The following is a 23,580-nucleotide window of genomic DNA, read 5'->3' as shown; positions in this document are numbered from 1 at the left end:
CCATGTGTGAGCATGACGAATGTTTACATAGTGAGCACAACATGTAAACAGCAAGTGAAGACCTTGTGTATGACCAAAACATGGTCGCAAGTGTGACATTCGTACCCACATGCAAAAGTTGTCTATTGAACGGTCAAGCAAGGTGGGTGCAAAGACTCACACGAGCTCACAATGTGAACCTGAGTGTGTTCAAACATCAAGTAAAACTCTCAAAGGAGGTTCTGAAATTAGATGCAGGCCAAAATTTTGGAGGGTGTTGTAGCCGCTAAAATAGGCTAAAAGAAATATTTAGTTTAGCCCAATCTATGGTTGGGTGGTACGTGGAATTCCCTTATTTGGTTGACTTTTGCATATGTTAAGAAAAGTACTCTCATCTTGTATTTCATGATTAAATTTACTTTCTATTATGTGGCTTTGATGGTTGTTCTATCATTGTTATTATTTTGGTTATAAGCATGGTTTTATGACAGACTTGTTATGGATCTCTTCATTCTTTTATTAGTAAATGAAATGTATGTAAATGTATGACCAAATACATGATAATGTAGCTATTGTGAGAGGACATCACACCTTCTTGACAAATTTCAAATATGTATGAGACCCCTAGGTTAAGATGTGTTTTTATGACATGTACATTACATGTTGATGATGTGTTTGACAAAATTACTATCATGGTTAGGATGAGTATTTAAAGTCAGGTCCTTATTCAAGTTTAGCATTAGAGGCCTTACCTTCTTGTTATTTATCATTCCTGAGAATTTTATTGAGTTATGGGAAGAGGCCTAAGTCATAGCCCTAAAAAATAGGCTCAGATTTTGGGGTCGCTGGCATAGAACTGCCTAATAAAGGTTGCAGTTGCATGGAGGCCTCGTTGTGGGAGTGACTCGATGGTTTTAGTTGCATGTAGGCCTTGTCATGGGAGCGACTGGGGGTCTAACTCAATTAAAAAGAAAGTTGATTCATGGGTTGGGCACCTGGAATGGTTGGTTAGCCCCTCGGAGTCCTGTAGCTCCTGGGGAAGGTCAGTTTGGTTTTTGGTGTGTCGATTCCACTTAACTATTCATGGGGTGTTGAATCATACAATAGTAACTCTTCATCACATGTTTAGCCTAGTGGACTAGTTAGCTTGGATAAATTTGGGAGGAGGGTGTTACAAAGGGGTATAAAAGCATTGTTCACCCCTTGAACTGGATGGGTGGAATGTCTTGTCATGCATACATGTCAGTGATATATATGTTTGTAATACATTTCAGTGTCTATATGTTGTTATGCATGCACTGTGTCTAGTTGGTGATATAGTTTGTGAAATCATGCATAGTAACTTGGATGACGACTGAGGTGATGTCTATATATTTTTATGGTTATGATTATACATGTATTGTGATAATTTGGTTGATGTTGTAAATGAGATATCGTCCCCTGAACTATGTTAAGGTATGTTGGTTATGTTTATATTTTGGTTTAGCTAACATGATATACTTGTAGGAAGAAGAAGATCCAAGATGACTAACAAAATGGTGGATTATATTTCACAAGCTTCTCCCTATAGATTAGATGAGAAGCATGGTGATGAGTAATCCCCTTATATAGCAAACACTTTGAGAAGTTTGAAGAAGAAATAAGAAGTTGCAAAGCAGATAACAACAGAATCATTTAGTCACAAGAGATATTTTCTAGGGCACAGATCGAATAGGAATGGTATTTCTTTGATATGCATGATAAGGGAGGAAGTGGGCATGGGTATTATTCTAGTTCTAGTTCAGATAAGTACCATGGTCATCATCGCTATCATCCTTATAGGAGGAGTGAAAGGGGATATTTATGGGATGATTTAAAGAAATCCAAGCCACCTACATTTGATGGATAAATGAATAAATCACAGGATGGAGAAGCTTGGTTTCTTGGGATGAATAAGTTCTTCATATCGCATGACTATTCAAAGAACATGAAAGCCAAGATAGCTACCTGTAGTCTTAAAGGTAAATCATACATTTGGTGGTAAGACATGAAGAATGTTAGAGGAATTTGGAAAGAGGATTTTACTTGGAGAGAGTTTGAGAGACTTTTCAAAAAGAAGTATATATTGGAGAGATACTATGATGACAACGTGAAGGAGTTATCTCAGTTGAAAATGGGGTCTATGACCGATGAGGAATTTACTAGCAAATTCTTATATTTATTGAGGTATGTGCCTTACCTTAAGGAGGAGAAAGCAAAGATTCAGAGGTTCATCATTGGGTTTTTGGTAGCGTTCAAAGACTAGATTTATTTTTATGACCGTAGATCAATGGAGGAAGCCATCAGAAAATTGAAACATTTTTATGACAATTGATGTGTAAGACAGAGTCTCAGCAAGGTTGGAAAGGGAAAGACAAAGCTAATGGAAAGTGGCCACCGAAGAAAACAAGACCTTAGTATGCAAGTGAGAAAGAGAATGTGGTTCATTACAAGAAGTTTAATTTAGTTGGACAAGGACTTGGGTCACAGCTTGGAGGGTAGAATAATAAAGGTGATGGTAAGGGACAGTTATAGTGTTGGATATATGGCAAGGAGCATATGAAGAAGGATTGTCCATCATATCACGGCAGTAGGCCTTAGATCTATAGTGCAAAAGAAGTGTAGATAGTTGGGGATGTTGGGTAGAGAATTCCTCATATCTATGATGCATTGGACAACAGGTAGGAAGATCACCAGGCATATATTATCAGGATGGACATTAATCTTTGTGATCAATTTGTTTCTATTTTGATTGACCCAATATCTAATTATAGTTATGTTAATCTTGACCTGGTGGATAAGTTTGGTTTGAATAAATAAGTACATGAAGAATCTTCGTTAGTGTAGTTGGATACATGTACAAAGAAAAGAGTTAATCAATCAGTAAGAGATTGTGCATTTGAATTGAATGGTATCCCTACATCAACGCATTTGAATGTGCTTTTGTTGGGATCATACAATATGTTGTTTGGTATGGATTGGTTGTATATTCATAGGATAAAAGTAGATTGTTATGACAAAGCTATTGAGTGCTTGGATGACAATGGAGAATAGAGAATCTTGTAGGGTAAGAAGAAGGCTACATCAATTAGAATGGTGATGGTTATGTAGGCAAAGCGCAGTCACAGGAAAGTGTGTGTGTTATTTGTAGTGAATATTTCTAGTGCTAAATGTAAGGATGTTGAGGATGCATAGGTATTGAAAATGTACCCGTTTTACAGCAATTTGAGGATGTATTTCCCGCAGAGTTTTCAGAGTTTCCGCCTCACAAAGAAGTGGACTTTTCTATTGACTTGGTACCAAGGGAAACACCGGCATCAAAAGAACCATACAAGATGAGCACACCAGAGTTAATGGAATTGAAGTTGTAGTTGAAGGAAATTCTTGACAAAGGATACATTAGGCCAAGTGTATCGTTGTTGGGTACACCGGTATTGTTTATGAAAAAGAAGGATGGTACTCTTAGATTGTGCATTGATTACTATTAGTTCAACAAGGTAACCATCAAGAACAAGTACCTGTTGCTGAGGATTGATGAATTGTTTGATCATTTGAAGGGAGTAGCAGTATTTTTGAAGATTTATTTAAGATCAAGATACCATTAGGTACACATCAAGGAAGAGGACATCTCCAAGAATGCTTTCTGCACTAGGTATAGGCATTATGAGGTTGGCATAGCTCCTTTTGGTCTAACTAATTCTCAATCTCATTTCATGTGCTTGATAAATAGTGTGTTGCATCCTTATCTGGAAAAATTTGTTATTGTATTCATTAATGACATCTTTATATATTCTAAAAATGAGGAAGAGCATGTCAAACACTTAGCAGCAACATTGAGATTACTAAGAGAGAATGAGTTGTATGTCAAGATTAGTAAATGTAGTTTATTTCTGGAACGGGTACATTATTTGGGGCATGTGGTTTCTAAGGAAGGCTTATCAATGGATCTAGAAAATATCAAAACTATTATGGAATGGGAGACTCCTAAGGATTTGGATGAGTTCATATCATTTATGGGGTTAGCAAGCTACTACGGAAGGTTCATCAGGAACTTTCCGAGGATTACATATCCTATCACATCATTTCATCCAAAAGGGAACAAATTTGAATGGCAGACAAATGTGCAGCAAGTTTTGAGTAGTTGAAGTAGTTGCTGACAAATTCTCCAATTCTAAATAATGTGGATCCAAATAAAGAGTTTTTTGTGTATAGATGGCTGCAAAATAGGATTTGGTGGATTCTTGATGCAAGATGGATAGGTGGTATGTTATGAATCAAGGAAATTGAATGAGCATGAGCATAATTATGTGACACATGATCTTGAGTTAGCATCGATTTTCCATGCATTAAATAAGTGTAGGCATTATCTTCTTGGTAGGAGATTCATATTGATGAGTGATCAAATTAGATTGAGATACTTGTTTGACCAAACAAATCTAAATTTCATGAAAGCTATATGGTTGGCCACAATAAGTGAGTTTGATTTCATGATCTAGTACATTAATGGAAGGGAAAAAAGAGTTGCATATTCTCTTATGGGAAAAATTTAGAGGATCAGATCTTACAGGTAAGATAGTAGGATGATAGGTATAGGGAGCTTAGGCACCGGTTTCAGTAGCAGGGTATCAGGATGTGGACTATCATCTCATAGTTGATGGTTTAGTCAAATTTAGGAACAAGATCGATTTTCCATAAAACAATGAGCTCAAGAAGCTTATCTTGAGGGAATTTATTGTTAGGTCATATTCAGATCACCCAGGCTACTAGAAGACATTCACAGTGGTGAAGAAGTTCTACTATTGGTTGAATGTGAAGAAGGAAGTGGCATAATTTGTGGGTAGATGTGTGGATTTTCAATAGGTAAAACAAGAGTGTAAGATTCCAAGTAGTCTACTACAGCCAATTCTGATTCCAGAGTGGAAATGGGAGGTCATTTCCAAGGATTTCATTACATCTTTTCCAAGGAAATCTAGAAAGCATGATTCTATTATGGTTGTGGTTGATAGGTTGAAAAAGGTAGGAAAATTCATTCTAATGAAGTCTGTGAATTCAGCTAGTGATGTAGTACAGGTCTTTATCAAGGAGATGGTGAGGTTGCATGGTGTTTTGAAGAATATTGTGTCAGAAAAGGATGCTAAGTTCACTTCCATGTTTTGGGAGGAGTTATTTGTAGGTTTGAGTACAGAGTTGGCCTTTAGGATAGCTTATCACCCACAGATAGATGGGCAGACAAAGACAGTCAACAGGATTTTGGAGGACATGTTGAGAACTTTGTTATGAACCAGTAGCAAAGGTGGGGAGAGTATTTACTTCTGGTTGAGTTTTCTTAAGTTGGGATTAGAGTAAAGCCTGTAGTGTATGTTTCTTTGTTTGGGCCTAGGATTCCCTTTATCGGTAATGGAAGGATACACGGTAAATCCTGGTGGTATATTTTAGGGTTTTAGTCCTAGGAATCCCTTGATTGGTAATGGAAGGATATGTGGTAAAGCGTGAGAAGCCCTGATTGGTTTTTTTTCATACCCACTTTCATGCATGGAATATTGCATAGGGGTGATTGCATGAAATAAAGGTTTGGCTCAACCCAATCTATGGTCGGGTAGTACATGGAAGTCCCTCACTGGGGTGGATTTTTCATGTTTTAATAAGAGTTATTTCCTCTTGTATTTCATGATTAAATGTACTTGCTATTACGTGGCTTTGATGGTTGTTGTCTCATTGTTATTATTCTGATTATATGTTGGTTATAAGCATAGTTTTATGATAGACTTGAGTTATGGTTCTCATCGTGTTTTGATTAGTAAATGAAATGTAAGTGAATGTATGAGCTAATAGATGATAATGAAGATATTGTGATAGGGCATTAGAATTTATTGATGAATCTCAGATAAGTATGAGGCCCCTATGCTCAAATGTGTTTTTATCGCCTCTACATTACATTGTCATGATGTGTTTGACGAAATTCCTGTCATGGTCAGGATGTGTCAATTCATGACCTTGTTCAAGTTTTTCACTAGAGGCATTTTCTTCTTGTTATTTATCATTCCTGAAAATTTCATTAAGTTATGGGTAGAGGCCTGAGTTCTAGCCCTGAAAAAGTTGCTCATATTTCAATGTCATTGGCACACAATTGCCTGAAAAATACTACAGTCGCATGGAGGCCTTATTGTGGGAGCGACTGGATGGTTTTAGTTGCATGGAGGGTTTGTCATGGGAGCGAATGGGCATTTATTTTAGTTAAAAAGGAAGTTAATTTAGTGGTTAGACACCTGTAGTGTTTGGTTAGCCCTTGGTTTCTGGTGTGTAGATTCCACTTCCTTAACTATACATGGGGAGTTGAATCATATCATAGTAAATCTTTGTCACATGTTTATCCCAGTGGACCGGTTAGTTTGGATAAATGTGGGAGGAGGGTGTTACAGAGTGGTATTAGAGCATGGTTCACTCCTTGGATTGGATGGGCAGAATGTGTTTTCATGCAAACATGTCAATGATATATGTGTTCTTTATACATGCTAGTGTCTATATGTTGTTATGCATGCATTATGCCTGTTACTGTTATAGGTTGTTACATCATGCATGGTAACTTGGATGACGATTGGGGTGATGTCTATATATTTTTATGATTATGATTATACATGTATTGGGTTAACTTGGTTGATCTTGCAGATGAGATATCCTCCCCTGAACTATAATGAGGTATGTTGGTTATTTTTATATTTTGGTTTAGTTGACATGATATACCTTCAAGAAGAAGAAGATCCAAGCTGACTAGAAAAATGGTGGATAATAGTTCACAAGATTCTCCCTATAGATTATATGAGAAGCGTGGTCATGAGTACTCCCCTCACATAGCAGACACTTTGAGAAGTTTTAACAAAGAAATAATAATTTGCAAAGCAGAAATGACAAAATCATTTATTGAAAGTCAGACTTACTAGGGCATAGGAGAAACAAACAGAGGTCAATGTAGTGATTCTTCATAGTTTGTCAAACCTGCAAAGAGAGGGAATGCATAGGATTAGTCATGGATAGGAGGATAGCACTAATGGAGCCTATGGTAGAAGATCTCATGATGGGCACAGATCGAACAGGGATGGTAGATTCTTTGATACGCATTATAAGAGAGGCAGTGGACATGGGCATTATTCTAGGTTTGGTTCAGACAGGCACCTTGGTCATCATTGATGTCATCCTTACAAGAGGAGTGACAAGGGATATTTTATGGATGAGTTCAAGAAAGCCAAGCCACCTACATTTAATGGAGAAATGAAGAAGTCACAGATGTAAAATATTGGTTGCTTGGGATGAATAAGTTCTTCAGATTGCATGACTATTCAGAGAACATGAAAGTCTGGATAGCTACCTTTAGTATTAAAGGTAAAGCATACATTTGGTGGGAATACATGAACAATGTCAAAGGCGTTTGGAAAGAGGATTTGACTTGGAGAAATTCTGAAAGACTTTTCAAAAATAACTATAAATTGGAGAGATACTATGATGATTAGGCGAAGGAGTTATATGATTTGAATATGGGTTCTATGACAAATTATTATACTAGCATATTCTTGGAGTTGTTGAGGTATGTACCTTATCTTAAGGAGGATAAAGAGAAGATTTAGAGATTCATTAATGGGTTGTTGGTAGCATTCAAATATAGGATCGACTTTGATGAGCCTAGGTCATTGGAGGAAGCCATCAAAAAGTTGAAACATTGTTATGAAAATCGAAGCACAAGACAAAGTCTCAGAAATTTTTCAAAGGGAAAGACAAAGCTAACAGAGAGTGTCCAACGAAGCAAACAAGACCTCAGGATGCAGGTGAGAAAGAGAACATGGTTCCTCACAAGAAGTTTAATGTAGTTTGATAGGGACATGGGTCACATCTTGGAGGGTAGAAGAATAAAGGTGATGGTGAGGGACAGTTGCAGTGTTGGATATTCAGCAAGGAGCATCTCAAGAAGTATTTTATGTCATATCAATGTGGTAGGCCTCAGATATATAGTGCATAAGAAGAGAAGAGAGTTGAGGATGTTGGGTATAACATTCCTCGGATCTATGTAGCACTGGATAACAAGCAGGTGGATTACCAGACATCTATTATTGAGATGGATGGGAAGGTTTATGATAAATTTGTTTCTATTTTGATTGATCTTGTATCTAATTATAGTTATGTTAATCCTGACCTAGTGGATAAGTGTGGTTTGAGTAAAGAAGTACATACAGTATCTTGGTTAGTGTAGATGGCTACAGGTACAAAGAAAATAGTTCATCATTAAGTAAGATCTTGTGCATTTGAATTGAATGGTATGCCTACATTAGTGCATTTGAATGTGCTTGTATTGGGATCATACAATATGATGTTGGGTATGGATTGGTTGTATCTTCATAAGACCAAAGTAGATTTTTATGACAAGTGTTATCACCAAAAAATTGATCATCTAGCCTAATTTACTAGATGGATCGAAGTCCACCATGTAAAGCCAATTCTACCATAGTAAAATTGCTTTCACTATGAGAAATCACTTAATAAACCACCTCTGTTAAGTAATTTATAGTTAAACCCATGTAGAATAATTAAATAAATCACTATTTATTTGATTTTCTTCTAGGAATAATTAATTTAACCATTGTTTTATTATTATTCCTTGTCATATTTGACCCAAACATGAAAAATAAATAGATAAATCATTAATTATCTTATTTTTCTCCAAGAATAATTAATTAATCGCTAACTAATTATTATTCTTTGTTAAATTTGACTAAATCCCTTAGGAATAATGAAATAAATCCTTATTTATTTATTATTCCTTAACTAATTCCTTGATATGATAAATAAATCATCTATTTATTTATTATTTCTAAATAAAAGTTTAAATATTTTTTCCCTCCTAAAAAAATATAATAAATTATTCCAAGTGGTTATTCCAAGAATGGGATCAATAATATTTTATTATTGCTCATTAGTCGAGGATAACTCAATATTTTGTTATAAATAGAAGGGTTCTCCATTCATTATTCACTTTTTATTATTTTCATTGTTGCACTCACTGTTGTAACTCTAATTATTTTCATTGTCGCACACCATATTTTCCCTGGGTTTATGCATTATAGAGTAGAGAGACTCTATCAAAAAGTTGAAGACGTTTGAGGATAACCAAGAACCCACCCCATAGAGGGGGACTGGTAACATTTATTTGTTCCCTTCACAGGCGTTATAATAAAATTATTCTTTACATATCTGGTTTCCATGGGATGATTGGAGTTATTACTCTTTCTTTTTGTTGTTTAACTATGATTGTGCCATAGATCTGAACTTTGGCAGGTTTTGTTTCTATGATTTGTTGCAGATCTACAATGTTTAGCAGCTATTTATATTGTTGATATTGTTTGTCATCCACAATCTTAAGTAGGTTATTTTCGTACATCTTTGAGAAGAAAACACTACAACAAAATTGGCAACTCCACTAGGGATTTTCTGATTGTTGTCAATCACAAAATTGGTGACTCTGCTGGGTTTTATACTTCAGATCCAGAAACTTGGGTGACCTTCGGTTTTCAGCTTAAGGTTTCTTATTTTTTCAATTCTATTAATGTTTATGATAGGGGTTTCAGCGTAAATCACATTATCAATCATTTGTCAACGCATTTCGAACCAACAAGTGTGGTTCATCGTCAAAACAAGTTGAAAAACCAGATCATGGCTACATGTTAAATAGAGAGAGAGAAGATCATCCAACGACTATCTTTGACTAGGAAATAGCTATAATAGACTAGGAAACAGCTATTTGACTGGATTGGACCAAGGGATAGGGACAATGGTTGTATTTGACTTGACTCGACCAGGGGATAGGGATAAGGAGAATTAGTTTCGATAATTTATAAGTTAGTTATGTTATTTTTATTACTATCAATGAATTGTATTTATTTATTATTTGTATATAGATAAAAAGTTTTAATAGCATATAGATAATAAAGGTTTATTATTAAAACTAATATAGCTTTTAATAATTTCAACTACTAACCCTTAGGAAAGAATATATTATTCTTAGTTAAGTTAATATTTATAATTAATTTTATTTTATTTAAAGGCTCAAATTTTAATATTATAATATTAAAAGTATATGGAGTAAGTCAAATAATAATTTGTTAGAAGAATAACTAACTTATTTAGTTAAATAACACAATTTATTTAATTATAACCCTTAATATTATCAATGAATAAGTAGTAAAGGTTTATTGAAAGAATAACTAATATGGCTTTTAATCTTTTCTACAACCCCGAGGAGAAAGAAGGAAATATTTATAATTAACTCATTTAATTTAAAGGCATAAAAATTTAATATTGTAATATTAATAGTATTTGGACTAAATGGTTTATTAGAAGATTAACTAATGTAGTTAGTTAAATAATCCAATTTGTCTAATTATAACCCTTAGGAGAAAGATTGTTAATAGTTATTAATAGTTATTGAAAAATAGTTATTAATATTATAATAGTTATAATATTAACTAGATAATAATAATAAATAATAGCTATAATGTTAACTAAATAATAATACTAATAGTTATTATAAATAAATAATAATAATTAGGTTAATTAAAAAGGAATTATAATAAAATCAAACTAATCTGCTCTTATTTCTAATGTAGAAGGTAACTAGAAAAAATAAATAATAATACTAAAAAAAAATCGTTGAGAAATCGAAGAACAAAGACGAACTTACTAAAAGACAACACAAGGGGCGGGGATCAAGGGGCGGGCTGAGAAGAAAGGGCAAGGATCTAGTACCTGCTAATTTTCCAGCCATCATCCCTATTGAGATTTCTCGACCTCTTTCCAATTTCAATGGCTTCCCTGAATTTCTGGTGATGAAAAGGGGAAATCATGGCAATAACACAGGCCTCCTCAACACAGATGTGATGTTTAGTCTTTTTTTCATGTTCCGCCAAGGCGGAAGAACGGGTCCTCCCATGTTTTATGTCAGCTGAGTGCTCATGAATCTTTTGATTAATGGAGCACCCTGTCTCACCAATGTAGGGGGTCCCACATGAACAAGGAATAACATAGACGCCTTTCATGTCCTTGGGGTCAATAGGGTCTTTCACTGACCTAAGGGAGCTAAGAATGGTGTTAAGGGGTCTAAAGGTAGAGGGAACATCATGACTCTTAAGGATCCCCGCAATCTTATTAGTGGTCCCCTGGATGAAAGGGAGATGAACCCCTAATACCCTATCCTTAGGTCCTTTCTTAACTCTGGGACCTTTGTTGGATTTTAGGAAAACTTTCAGGCCTTGTTGCCTGCTATAACCATTATTAACAAACACATTAAGAAGATGGTCCTTCTCTTTATCAAGGTTCTTTTCATCGGAAATCCTAAACGCATGAGTCATAAGCGTGTTGAGGACACCCATCTTTTGAACAAGGAAATGATGGGAGTTGGCATGAAGATATTTCTCTGTATGGGTTTTCTTCCTAAACACTTGGTGGGAGAAAGAACCATCTTCATTCTTAGAAATGAGAACATTAAGGAAAGGAAAGCATCCATCAACTTCTTGTTCCATAGTGAACTTAATGAATGGGGATTGATTGTTGAGATGCTGGAAAAATAGATCCAGCTCTTCCTGGCCGTGAGACCAGATGACACTCGTGTCATCAACAAATCTCTTCCATAACTTGGGTAAGAGACAAGAAGAGGCTAGAGCTCTATATTCAAGTCTTCCATAAAAATATTAGCAACAACCGGGGATAGGGGAGAGCCCATACCAACCCCGCAAGTCTATTCATAGAATTTTCCTTCGAAGCTGAAGAAAGTCGAGGTGAGACAAATTTTGACCAAATGAGTGATATCTAGATCGGTTAGGCAGTTGATGACCTCAATGGCCTCCTTTATAAGAATGCAAGTATAAAGGGGGACCACATCAAAACTCACAAGAATGTCCTTAGGGTTTAACTTTATGCTTTCAAGCTCATTTACAAAGGACGAAGAGTCTTTGACGAACGACTCTATGAGGCTAACAAGGGGTCTAAGGTTCAAGGTCAGGTACTTAGCTAGGTGGTAGGTCAGACCACCTATGGTGTTGAAAATGGGTCTCAGGGGAGCCCCTTATTTGTGAATCTTTTGAATACCATAGATTCGTGGAGTGATGGGGCTACTCTCAATAAGCTTATGGCAAAAAGGACCCACAGAATTACTGGATTTAATTGCAAGAGCGACAGTTTTGCAGATATTTTTCAAGGGATTTTTGTTAAGTTTTATAGCTTCCACTGTTACAAAGATGGTCCAACATCTTCTGGAGATAATCCTTCTTGTCTAGGATGAAAATAGCCCCACCTTTGTCAGCTTTGAGAACCACAATGTCCTTGCTGTGGTTCAAGGATTTGAGGGCCTCCAACTCAGCTTTACTAATATTGCATCTAGGGGGCTTAGCCTTCCTGAGGACTACAACGCAGTCTTGCCTTATAGTGTCCTTAATATTATCTGGCAAGTTCTAATCCCAAACTCTACATCACACATAATGTCTTCAACCGGAAATTTTCTAGGGGCGAGGGCAAAATTCAAACCTCTCTCAAGGAGGCTAAAGATGAAAGGGGAAAAAGAAAAAGAGGAAAGATTCACCACCCTATCATTCCTAGAAAGAAGGGGAAGCTTATTATTATTATTATTATTATTATAACCAGCAACCCCGTTGTTGTTGTTGTTGTTACTACTACTACTACTACTACTACCACTATTATTATTATTATTATTATTATTATTATTATTATTATTATTCGAATACCCAACCATATTATGCTTTGTGTTATTAGTACTAATCTTATTATCGTTTGACTCATTATTACTAATTCACATATTATTGTTATCATAACTAATCTTTATATTGTAAACACCATCATCATCTTTATTATTATTATTATTATTAATTGTATTATCATTATTAATTATTTTATTGTCCATGATATTAATTAACATATTATTATTATTAATATTATTATAAATATTATTATTATTGTTATTTTATTAATTTTATTATTATTATTAATTGTTTTATTATCCATGGTATTAATTAACCTATTATTATAATTAATATTATTATAAATATTATTATTACTATTGTGATTATTAAACATAGTAGTTCTATTATCAATGGTTTTAATATAATAATCATATCGCGAACTATCAACTAAAGAATTAAAAGAAGCTGACTTAGACAAGTCAAGGCATGGGAGTAGACACTTACCGGGAGATCGGAAGGAAGAACCATTGCTACCTAAAACTTGTGAACTACAACCGTTCAGACGGGAACCAATTGGATTGTAGAGCAGCTGGTCACCGGACTAGTTTTGTAGTGGCAAGGCATGGAGATAAAGGAGGGAGGGTCGTTGGTGGTCATTGGATCGGTTTAGCAGGGATGAGGTGCGGAGATCAGGAAGGGAGGGCTGTAGCAGGTCATCAAACTACTTTGGTAGGGACGAGGGGTCCAGAGAGAGTATGTCGGAGCTTGGGGGGACCAGAGGGCAAGCAGATCGAAGGGAGGGGGAAGTCCAGGAGGAGAACGATTTTCATTGTAGACATACCAGCAAAATGGATGGCTGAGATCGGATGGGGAAGACTAAAAAGTGAATTGGTTCAAGCTAGATAACCTAGAGGAACTACAAATAGGGCCACATGTATGATCAGAATCTAGCAGTAGCGGGATAGTCTCCAGGTCACTTTCTGACATCCACACGCTTTATGGTCATTTCTGCAGGTCACAGGAGCCAACCACAACAAAAGGGGCACCTTTTTCTGAGATTTACCAACCGGGATCCACAGAACATAAATCGGAGCTTTTAGCCCAAAAAGTGAGATCCCTACAGAGAAACAGTCAATACCTGTGATTTTTGAGTTTTAGGGTTTTTATCAAATCTGATTCTGGGTTTTAAAGAGAACTGTCTGTTGGGTGTTTGACCTTTGTCTCATCCTGCTTAGGCCATGATCCACTCTATTTTACTCGTCGAAGTCAAATTTAGCCTCCCCTAGGGCTTCTGGTACAGTTCCACCTTTCTAGGAGGAGTTTAGTTGAGTGAGTAGTCTGAGTTTCTGCAGTGCTTTCAGCCACATTTTCCAAATCTATACCTTTTCATTTCAGATATGTTAAGATAGGTTGCTACCATCCATAGTTTCATATTTAAACTTATTTGGTCATTTCCCTTAGGGTCCCATTGGTTGCCCTAGGTGTTTTACCCATCTCCCTATCTTTTTGCAGTGGTCTTCCTCTCTGGTTTTTTGTTGTTGTTGCACCACTTTCAGTCACTGGATCCTAGTCACACCAATGTTTAGATCTCTTGACCGTTTTAGTGTATTTTCCATCGATCTAGACACCAAGAAGTACAGTGTTTGCAAACCCAGTTTGGCTGGGATTTAGTTAGTTGTTTTGTTGTTCATTTTCTGTTATTAATTTAATTTTATTTTCAGCAAGCTTTTTTTTCTTTTTTTCAAACATGATTTGGGCTTAATCAATTAATACACTTGCACACACAAGCACACCTTAAGTGAAGGGCACTTGGTTTACACTTCCAAGCCAAGACTTAACATAATAAATTTATCTTCCCTCATCGAGACGAAGATATATTGTTGATCTCCCTCCACCATTTGCATGTTCCATGTGTCCTACCATCATTACGCCACTAAGGCATCTGTCGCGAAGACTATTAGGCCTTCACCCCCAGTTTCCACTTCGGCGTATTACTCCTCCCCGTTGAGTTTGAGTTCATAGCCCTCTGAGTCACCATACCAGCTCTTCTACTGGTTCATCTAATTCCTCATTTCATTCCGAGCCTCCTTCACCACATATCATCACCATGTCTGGACCCACAGCCGGTGCAAGAACCCAACTTGGTGTCAGCTCCAGTTCTACACCGGTGGTCACATCAAGCGGAACAATCTCAAGAATCGTTCTAGCAGCCCCCATGCTCCCCTTTATGGTTGAGTTAGGTCTACCAGATCTTAACCAGTTAATAAACCACACCATACACCATGATGTTGGTTGACCCTCTATCCCGACTAAGCTTCCCTCAGACATCCCAAAGTTTGAGGGTATTGCTAGAGAGGATCCTACCAACCATGTTCGATCCTTCCACATGTGGTGTTCGTCCAACTCCATAACCAATGACTCCATTCGTCTTCAGCTCTTCCAATGCACGCTCACTGGAGACGCTGCAAAATGGTATGTAGACCAGCCCTCCGCATCTCATTCCATTTTCATGACGCTTGCTAAAGAATTCCTCTCATATTTCTAGTTACCTCTCTGGTACGACATTGGTACGGAGCTATTGACCACATTCTGTCAGTCCTCTGCCACTCGCCTTTCTGACCATGTTCAAGAGTGGTGTAGAAGGAGGAGCACATGTCATGCCCCGCCTTTCAAAGACTGTGTCTATAAGATTGGTTTCTTAAGAGCCTTTTATCCTCCATTAGGAAATATGTCGCGTCCCATTTTCCTCAGACCAAGGAAGAAGCTCTCCAGACTGCTTTGAGATATGTTATGATTTATGCACAATCCAGTTATGTCTATACCATCATTCGATACCTCCTTCATCCAAGAACTGCTAATACACTAGGGGCATCTCACGCCACCGACGGTATTGTTGGATCCCTTTCACACTCTTCACTATATACTCTGCAAACTTATGGCTACCCGCAGGGGGGTACCCATTCCTCCAACACTTATGCCCCTCCTGCTAGCAGCATGTTTCCAAGACCCCAACCTATCTACCAAACTGTTGCTCATCCTTATGCACAGTCGAGTGCTCTAGCCCCTCAAGCATTAGTGCCGCAACGTCTAATGCACAGTCGAGTGCTCTAGCCCCTTAGCACTACGTGTTTGCGTAGCAAAGTGCTACCAATCCCCCAAATTTGAAAAAAAAGAATAAGGGGAAGGGTAACAAGGAATTAGGGGACTTTTTAGGTCTAAAATGGGCCTCCTAAGGGAATTATAAAATAATAGTGGAAATAATAAAGCAAGATTAGATTACGTCATCAAATTTTAGAGGGAAAAAAGAAAAAACTATTTTTTCAACTTGTATTTTCAACTTATATCCCTATGGGTTTACCCAAATTTCAAGCAACAACACTCGTTGGATGCATAATTTGATTCATCATCCAAGAGTACCCATGTTGCATACTTTCTATGAACCCTGCTACATGAAAAATGAGAAATACATGAAAAACGTGATTGCAATCACATTTTTTCATGTATTTCTCATTTTTTGTGTAATAGGGTTGATCAAAAGTATGCAACAAGGGTACTCCTTGGATGAGGAATCAAATTTTGCATCCAACGAGTACTCCCACTTGAAATTTTAGTAAAAACTTAAGGAGATAAGTTGAAAATACGAGTTGAAAAATTAGTTTTATTATTTTACTATTTTTCAAACTTTTTATGTTTTTACTCCAAAAATGGTGAATCATCCCCCATGGCTGACATCATCATCTTGAATCCTATTGGTTCTTATAAAGTTTATTTTGGTTGTACATTTTTCTTAGGAGGCCCATTTTCAACCTCAAAATTCCCTTAATGGGTAACCAGGGTAATCAAGGTAACCATCCTAACACCAATAACTAGCAATAGGGAGGCCAGCCCAAGCAGAAAAAGATTATTTGTATGAAAAAGCCTTGTGCATGTTGTGGCGTACATGGCCATTATACACATGAGTGTCCTTTGTTACCCCATATGCACCAAATGTGCAAAGCTCAAGCAACTTCTAGAGGTCAACAATCACCTCAAAATACTGCGCCATCTTTACCGGCAGTGCTCCATCCTTTCCCTCAGCAAGGATTTGTTGTTGCTCAACCTCAGTTAGGTCAAGCAACCCATCCCCCCAACGTTCTGGTCCTGGTGACTACCAGATCCTCATGATGGATTCTGATGAGGTCAATACCTTTGATCAACAATCAGCTCCTCAGCACTTTGTTGTTACCATCTCAGCCAAGTCATCCAAATCCACCCACCCAGGACCTCCTCCATTTTAGGGTTCCTCTCCTATGTTCCCACCTGGAACTATTCCTCCAGGTCTTAACCATCCAGGAGATATTCCACCTGGACATTACCCTACAGGCTACATACCTTTCTTATTTCCCCCACCGGGAGTCTTTTTTGTCCCTGTCATGGCTTCGCTGGTCCTCCCTAATGTGACTTTGGGAATCCCAGTATGGTACATTGATTCCCCAGCAAGCACTCTGCCTGGTCAGCTAAGACCTTATCATGCTTTGACCCCAGTTCAACCAGTCCCTACAGCCCCTGCCACTGCTTTAGTTCCATCATAACCTCAACAGGAACCTACTCTTGTTCCGAAAGCATCTGAACAGGGGAGCAAAGCCAAGAGGAAAGAACCTAAGGACAAGGCTCCCTAAGCTTCTCTATCCCCCAAATCCCCAAAGTCATCACATCCATGTGCTTTGTGTGAAGTTTTTGGGCATGCCACCAACAATTGTCCTAAACTTCCTCAACTTAAACCTTTGGTTCATGAAGCGTTCCCTGAGTCAAATATCCCAGAAATCCATGCTAACTTTTCAAGATCACCTAAGAAACTCAAAATGTTGTGTAGAAACCACCCTTGTGCCCTGTGTGATCATCATGGTCACTATTCCCATTGTTTCCCTTGTCTAGATGAATTTCGCAATTTCCTTGGGGCGATTCGCGAATACGAGGCCACTCGTAGTGTATCATCTACAGTTCCTCTACCCATGGATTCTAGTACCACTAGACAACCAGAATAGGGGGACTCTAGTCCTACCATTGTGATCCCTCCCCTCGATGTCAAGATGATGGACACCATAGACCACATCCTTTACCTGTCGTCATCCTTAAGTTCCTCGCAGGAAAACCTTTCTGAGGTTTCTTCGTGCATTTCTATCGAACCTCCTTCGACAGAATCCCAGGTCTCAACATCAGTAGATCCTCCATCTACCAGTCTGCCATCTACCATTCCAGACGATGCGTATGTGAACCTTATTGCTTAGGTTTATGCACCAAGTAATGTCACCGCGTCATGCAGTCAATATTCCTCTCATCCGCCCATCTCTCAACCTGATCAGGACACCATGGAATCTATGTCTACCGCTGATTACCCCTACCCTTAAGTAAGGGGGCATTTATTCAGAATATTTTAAAGGCCATTTCCTTCCTAATTCTCCCAATGTGCTCTACCTTAAGAAATTTTGCACATAGCTCATCCCTTTGATTTGCGTGTCTTTATTTCTGCCATGAAGTTAGGTAGATTGCATCATCTCATCAGTTGTCTTTTTCACCTTTCTGATAGATCCATCATCCACACCGTATATCAGTCATGTCGATAGTGCAAGTCGCTTCTCTTGAAATCTAGCCTCAGTAGCTTGGGCCATTTTTACCCCCTTGCATACGTTAGTCCTTTCAAACGGCGTGTGCATTGGATCTGCCACCAATAATCAAGCCGAATATGATGTTGTGATAGGTTTGTTAGTCAATGTCCTTGCTCATCACATCCTTCATCTTCATGTTTGTTTAGATTCCTTGCTACTTGTCATGCAATTGAATGGTGTGTATCATGTGCATAACCAAGTCCTATTTAGAAAATATCTACGAGTGAAGCTATTGGTATGTGAATTTGAAACCACTATGTTTAGTCATGTTCCTAGAGCCCAAAATCACTATGTAGATTCCATTGCAAACAACATTCTAGATTGGCATTTATCACATATATACCATAGAAGATAACACAAAAAATGGAGAACCATCATCATCATATAAAATGCATAATCATATTATGTATCATATAAGTGTTTGGAGCCCATAGCTCTAAATGCATGTGGTACACCCATAGCATATTGGGGAGCACATTGACCCCTACATATCCTTTGGAGGACCTCATGCCAAGTTGGGCCCAGATGCTTGAATCCCTTTCTCAAGCAACCGAAACAAAATGGCGCTCCACAAACTCCTACTGCTAGGGGGGCATCATTCCCACCTTTTCATACCAGATCAGTATCCCATGCTTGGGTGCATGATGGTTTTTCCCTAGCCATCTTCTCAATTGATTAAAATAAGTCTCAGCCTAGATCCCACTAGATCTAGGTATGGTCGATTATACTCACATTCCTTGTATATTTTTTCCTACCATCCTTCCGACGAGCCATATGCACAACGCATATCATAGAAGTTTGATACCATATCTTCAAATATTCTACTCTATGTCCACATAGTCCCCATGTTTGACTTTGTGGGTGAGGATGATTCTAGACCTCCTATAGTAGTTCATTCTTGTTTTCCTCTTCCCTTGACTCTTCACTAGGAACCATCGTTCCAAGAAGCATTAAGGCCATCTTTAGACAAGTAAGGCCACTTACTTGAAAGTTGTATATCGCGATTCCAATGGTTGGTTTGTCTGCCATGATCTCCACAACATTTAGGGCCTTCTCCTCCTCTCAAATTGGAGGGAAAACACCCATTTATAAGAAAACCCACATTTTTTCTATCGCACATTGCGACCAGGTCATAGATCTATTTGAAGAATCATAAACACCATTGGAAATATCTCCTTAAGTACTATAATGGGTCTTCCTCAGTTTTTGATGATTTGACACCTCACCAGGAAACCATTTTTCCAAGAAAGGTCACTTCGTCACCTCTCAAAATTGAATTTTGTCATAAAGCAACACTTGTACTTTGAGGTCCACCTCCTCTTAATACTTGTCATACCATATGTCGATTTTCGTCATGAGTAACCATCATTTACTGATGTTTTCAGGGTCCCCATCGGGCCTCATCTGTGTGGCAGTGTCATCGAGTCACCCTTGTTCAAAGCATCTGCGATGAGTCACCCTTACATTCTTGGAGTCTATTCCATTTCCAATCATATCATTTCATAGCATTCTTTCCATATTTGCATATCGTTCATTCTGTGTTTCCGATCTTGGCCTCCAATCATACTGTCCCCATCCCCTTCAGAGTTGATTCAGTCACTGCCAAGTCAACCATGCACTTTATGCTCTGACAAGGGAAGTCATTTGTTTGTCCCTCGGTACCATATTTCCATTATCCTTAGTGTTAGTCCATCAGTCACATTACTATTCTCCCTCATACTTTAGTTGAGGATACTCAATGCCTCATCTATCATGGGCCCTATTCTATCGACATCAACTCATTTATTCCATATGAATAGCTTAGAGGGCAGTTTATCTTGGTTCAGCTTCCATTCTTGTTTGGCGCCTTGGATCGAGCAGAGGGTCTCATTATTTCCCTTTGACTTGGTCGTTTCATGTTTGTGATTCATACACTTGATGGTCCAATGATGTAGCAGATTGTACCAGTGATTCCCGAGTGTGTTCAGATGTTTCATACCTCATGAGGGGGTGGCCCTTCAGGCCCCCCCCCCCCCCCCCCCCCCACATCCCCAAATGCATACCTATTCTGCTACAACATCATATGTAGTTCCGTAGAATTGATGGGTTTGATTCCTACCGATCGCAGTGTCCACAGCATGCACATCTCCTTTAGATGATCTGTGTAGTTTTGTAGAGCCCTTCCCTATTCAACAGGGCTTCTCTGGTTGTTATACCTTCCCTTCCACCCATTTCTTGAGGGAAGGGGCTTTGCATCTCATGTAATCAAATATTATTGTATTCAGTCTTGGGTCATGTTTTTACCAAGTGCATTATGTATATGGGACGCATTGTATTATTTTCTGGCTTGTTATGCTAGCATGTCATGTACCATTCAACATGTACTTCATTGCTCAGTTTTATATTTCTGGGCAAACCATTATTTTTGTACTAAGTTATCTCGGCGAGTATGGGTATGCCTCCCCCACCTCAGTGAGGTCCGATACCACAACATAAAAGGAGACTTTCATTAGTCTTGCCCCCTTTATCCCTATCCTATTTCAATTTAGCTTCATTGGTCTCTCTCTCTCTCTCTCTCTGACTCCCCTGTGTTGTCTAGTGATTGTCTCTTTACAACGTACTTCGGTCATATGTTTTGCTCCTAACACTTGTACATTAGGGGTCAATCTATTATCACCAAAAAATTGATCATCTAGCCTAATTTACTAGATGGATCGAAGTACACCATGTAAATCCAATTTTACCATAGTAAAATTGCTTTCACTATGATAAATTACTTAATAAACCACCTTTGTTAAGTAATTTATAGTTAAACCCATGAAGAATAATTAAATAAATCACTATTTATTTGATTTTCTTCTAGGAATAATTAATTTAACCATTGTTTTATTATTATTCCTTGTCATATTTGACCCAATCATGAAAAATAAATAGATAAATCATTAATTATCTTATTTTTCTCCAAGAATAATTAATTAATCACTAATTAATTATTATTCTTTGTTAAATTTGAATAAATCCCTTAGGAATAATTAAATAAATCCATATTTATTTATTATTCCTTAACTAATTCCTTGGGATGGTAAATAAATCATTTATTTATTTATTATTTCTAAATAAAAGTTTAAATATTTTTTCCCTCCTAAACAAATATAATAAATTATTCCAAGTGGTTATTCCAAGAATGGGATGAATAATCTTTTATTATTGCTCATTATTCAAGGACAACTCAATATTTTGTTATAAATAGAAGGGTTTTCCATTCATTATTCACTTTTCATTGTTGCACTCACTATTGTAACACTGATTATTTTCATTGTCGCACACCATATTTTTGTTGTGTTTATGAATTATAGAGGAGAGAGACTCTATCAAAAAACTGAAGACGTTTGAGGATAGCTAAGAACCCATCCCATAGAGGGGGACTGGTAACATTTATTTTTTCCCTTCACAGGTGTTATAATAAAATTATTCTTTACATATCTGATTTCCATTGGGTGATTGGAGTTATTACTCTTTCTTTTTGTTGTTTAACTATGATTGTGGCATAGATCCAGACTTTGGCAGGTTTTGTTTCTATCAGTTGCTGCAGATCTACAATGTTTAGTAGCCATTTATATTGTTGAGATAATTTGTCATCAAAAATCTTAAGTGGGTTCTTTTCGTACATCTTTGAGAAGAAAACACTACAACAACAAGGATATTGAGTGCTTGGATGACAATGGAGAATAAAGAATCTTGCAGGATAAGAAGAAGGCTACATTAGTTATAATGATGACGGCTATGCAAAAAAAGCACAGTCGCAGGAAAGCGTGTGTGTTATTTGCAGTGCACATTTCTATTGATAAAGGTAAGGATGTTGAGGATGAGGACGTATTTAAAATGTACTCAATTTCACAGTAGCTTCAGGATGTATTTCTCGCAAAGATTTCAAAATTTCCGCCTCACAAAAAGGTGGACTTCTCTATTGAGTTGGTACCAAGGGAAACACCACCATCAAAGGAATCATACAAGATGAGCACACTAGATATTGTGGAATTGAAATTGAAATTTAAGGAAATGCTTGACAAAGGATACATTAGGCAAAGTGTATCATTGTGGGGTGCACTGGTATTGGTTATGAAAAGGAATGATGGTACTCATAGATTGTGCATTGATTACAATTTGTTGAAGGTAATCATCAGGAACATGTATCTGTTGTTGAGGATTGATGACTTATTTGATCAATTGATGGGATAAACAGTGTTTTACAAAATTTATTTGAGATCAGTGTACTATCAGGTACACATTAAGCAAGAGGACATCTACAAGAATACTTTCGAGACCAGGTATGGGAATTATGAGTTTGTTGTAATTCATTTTGGTCTAACTAATTCTCGCGATACTTTCATGTGCTTGATGAATAGTGTGTTGACTCCTTATCTGGATAAGTTTTTATTATATTATTTGATGACATATTGATATATTCTAAGAATGAGGAAGAGAATGTTGAACACTTAGCAATAGTATTGAGATTACTAAGAGAGCATCAATTGTATGCCAAGCTTAGTATGCAGTTTCTTTGGGACAGATGTAAATTATTTAGGGAATATGGTTTCCAAGGAAAGCATAGCAGTGGCTCTAGAAAATATCAAAGCTATTATGGAATTAGAAACTCCTATAAATGTGGATGAGTTCATATCATTTGTGGGGTTAGCAAGTGTTAGGCTAGGAGGTAACTCCTAAAAGAGAATTATGATTTTTCATTGAGATTGATCATTGATATATATATGGTAACAACCCTAGTGAAAAGTTCATGTAATAAAAATTAATAAATGAAAAATAAGACCATAGTTAAGGGACACTTATTCCAAGATGAATATTGGGAAAAGATATCCTAGTTGGAATCACTGGATGTGTCTTTGGCTAAGGAAATTTCTAAAGGCAAAGGAAAAATCATTAAAAGGAAAAAAGGCATTTTTGGCACATTTATTTATGAAAATAAAGGAAATTAGGAGAAAAGAAAGGTGAAAGGTCACATGTTGCATGTGACGAGGAAAATGAAGAAAAATGAAGTAAAATAATCGAAAATGAAGAAAATAGAGGCCCCATTAATAAAAAGGCTTCTGAGGTTCAGTTGGTAACTTTTTGTCAGTTCAAGTTTCGGAGATCTCTCATTATTCTCTCTCCCTCTCACTCTTGGTCACTTAAAGTTTTCTTGGAGCATTCTAGCTTTGCATTAAGGA

Source organism: Pinus tabuliformis, chromosome 4_2 (assembly GCF_031772625.1).
Source record: "Pinus tabuliformis cultivar Carrire ecotype Pingquan chromosome 4_2, CPIR1, whole genome shotgun sequence".
In the NCBI taxonomy this organism is placed as follows: domain Eukaryota; kingdom Viridiplantae; phylum Streptophyta; class Pinopsida; order Pinales; family Pinaceae; genus Pinus; species Pinus tabuliformis.
This window is presented reverse-complemented; position numbering follows the sequence as displayed.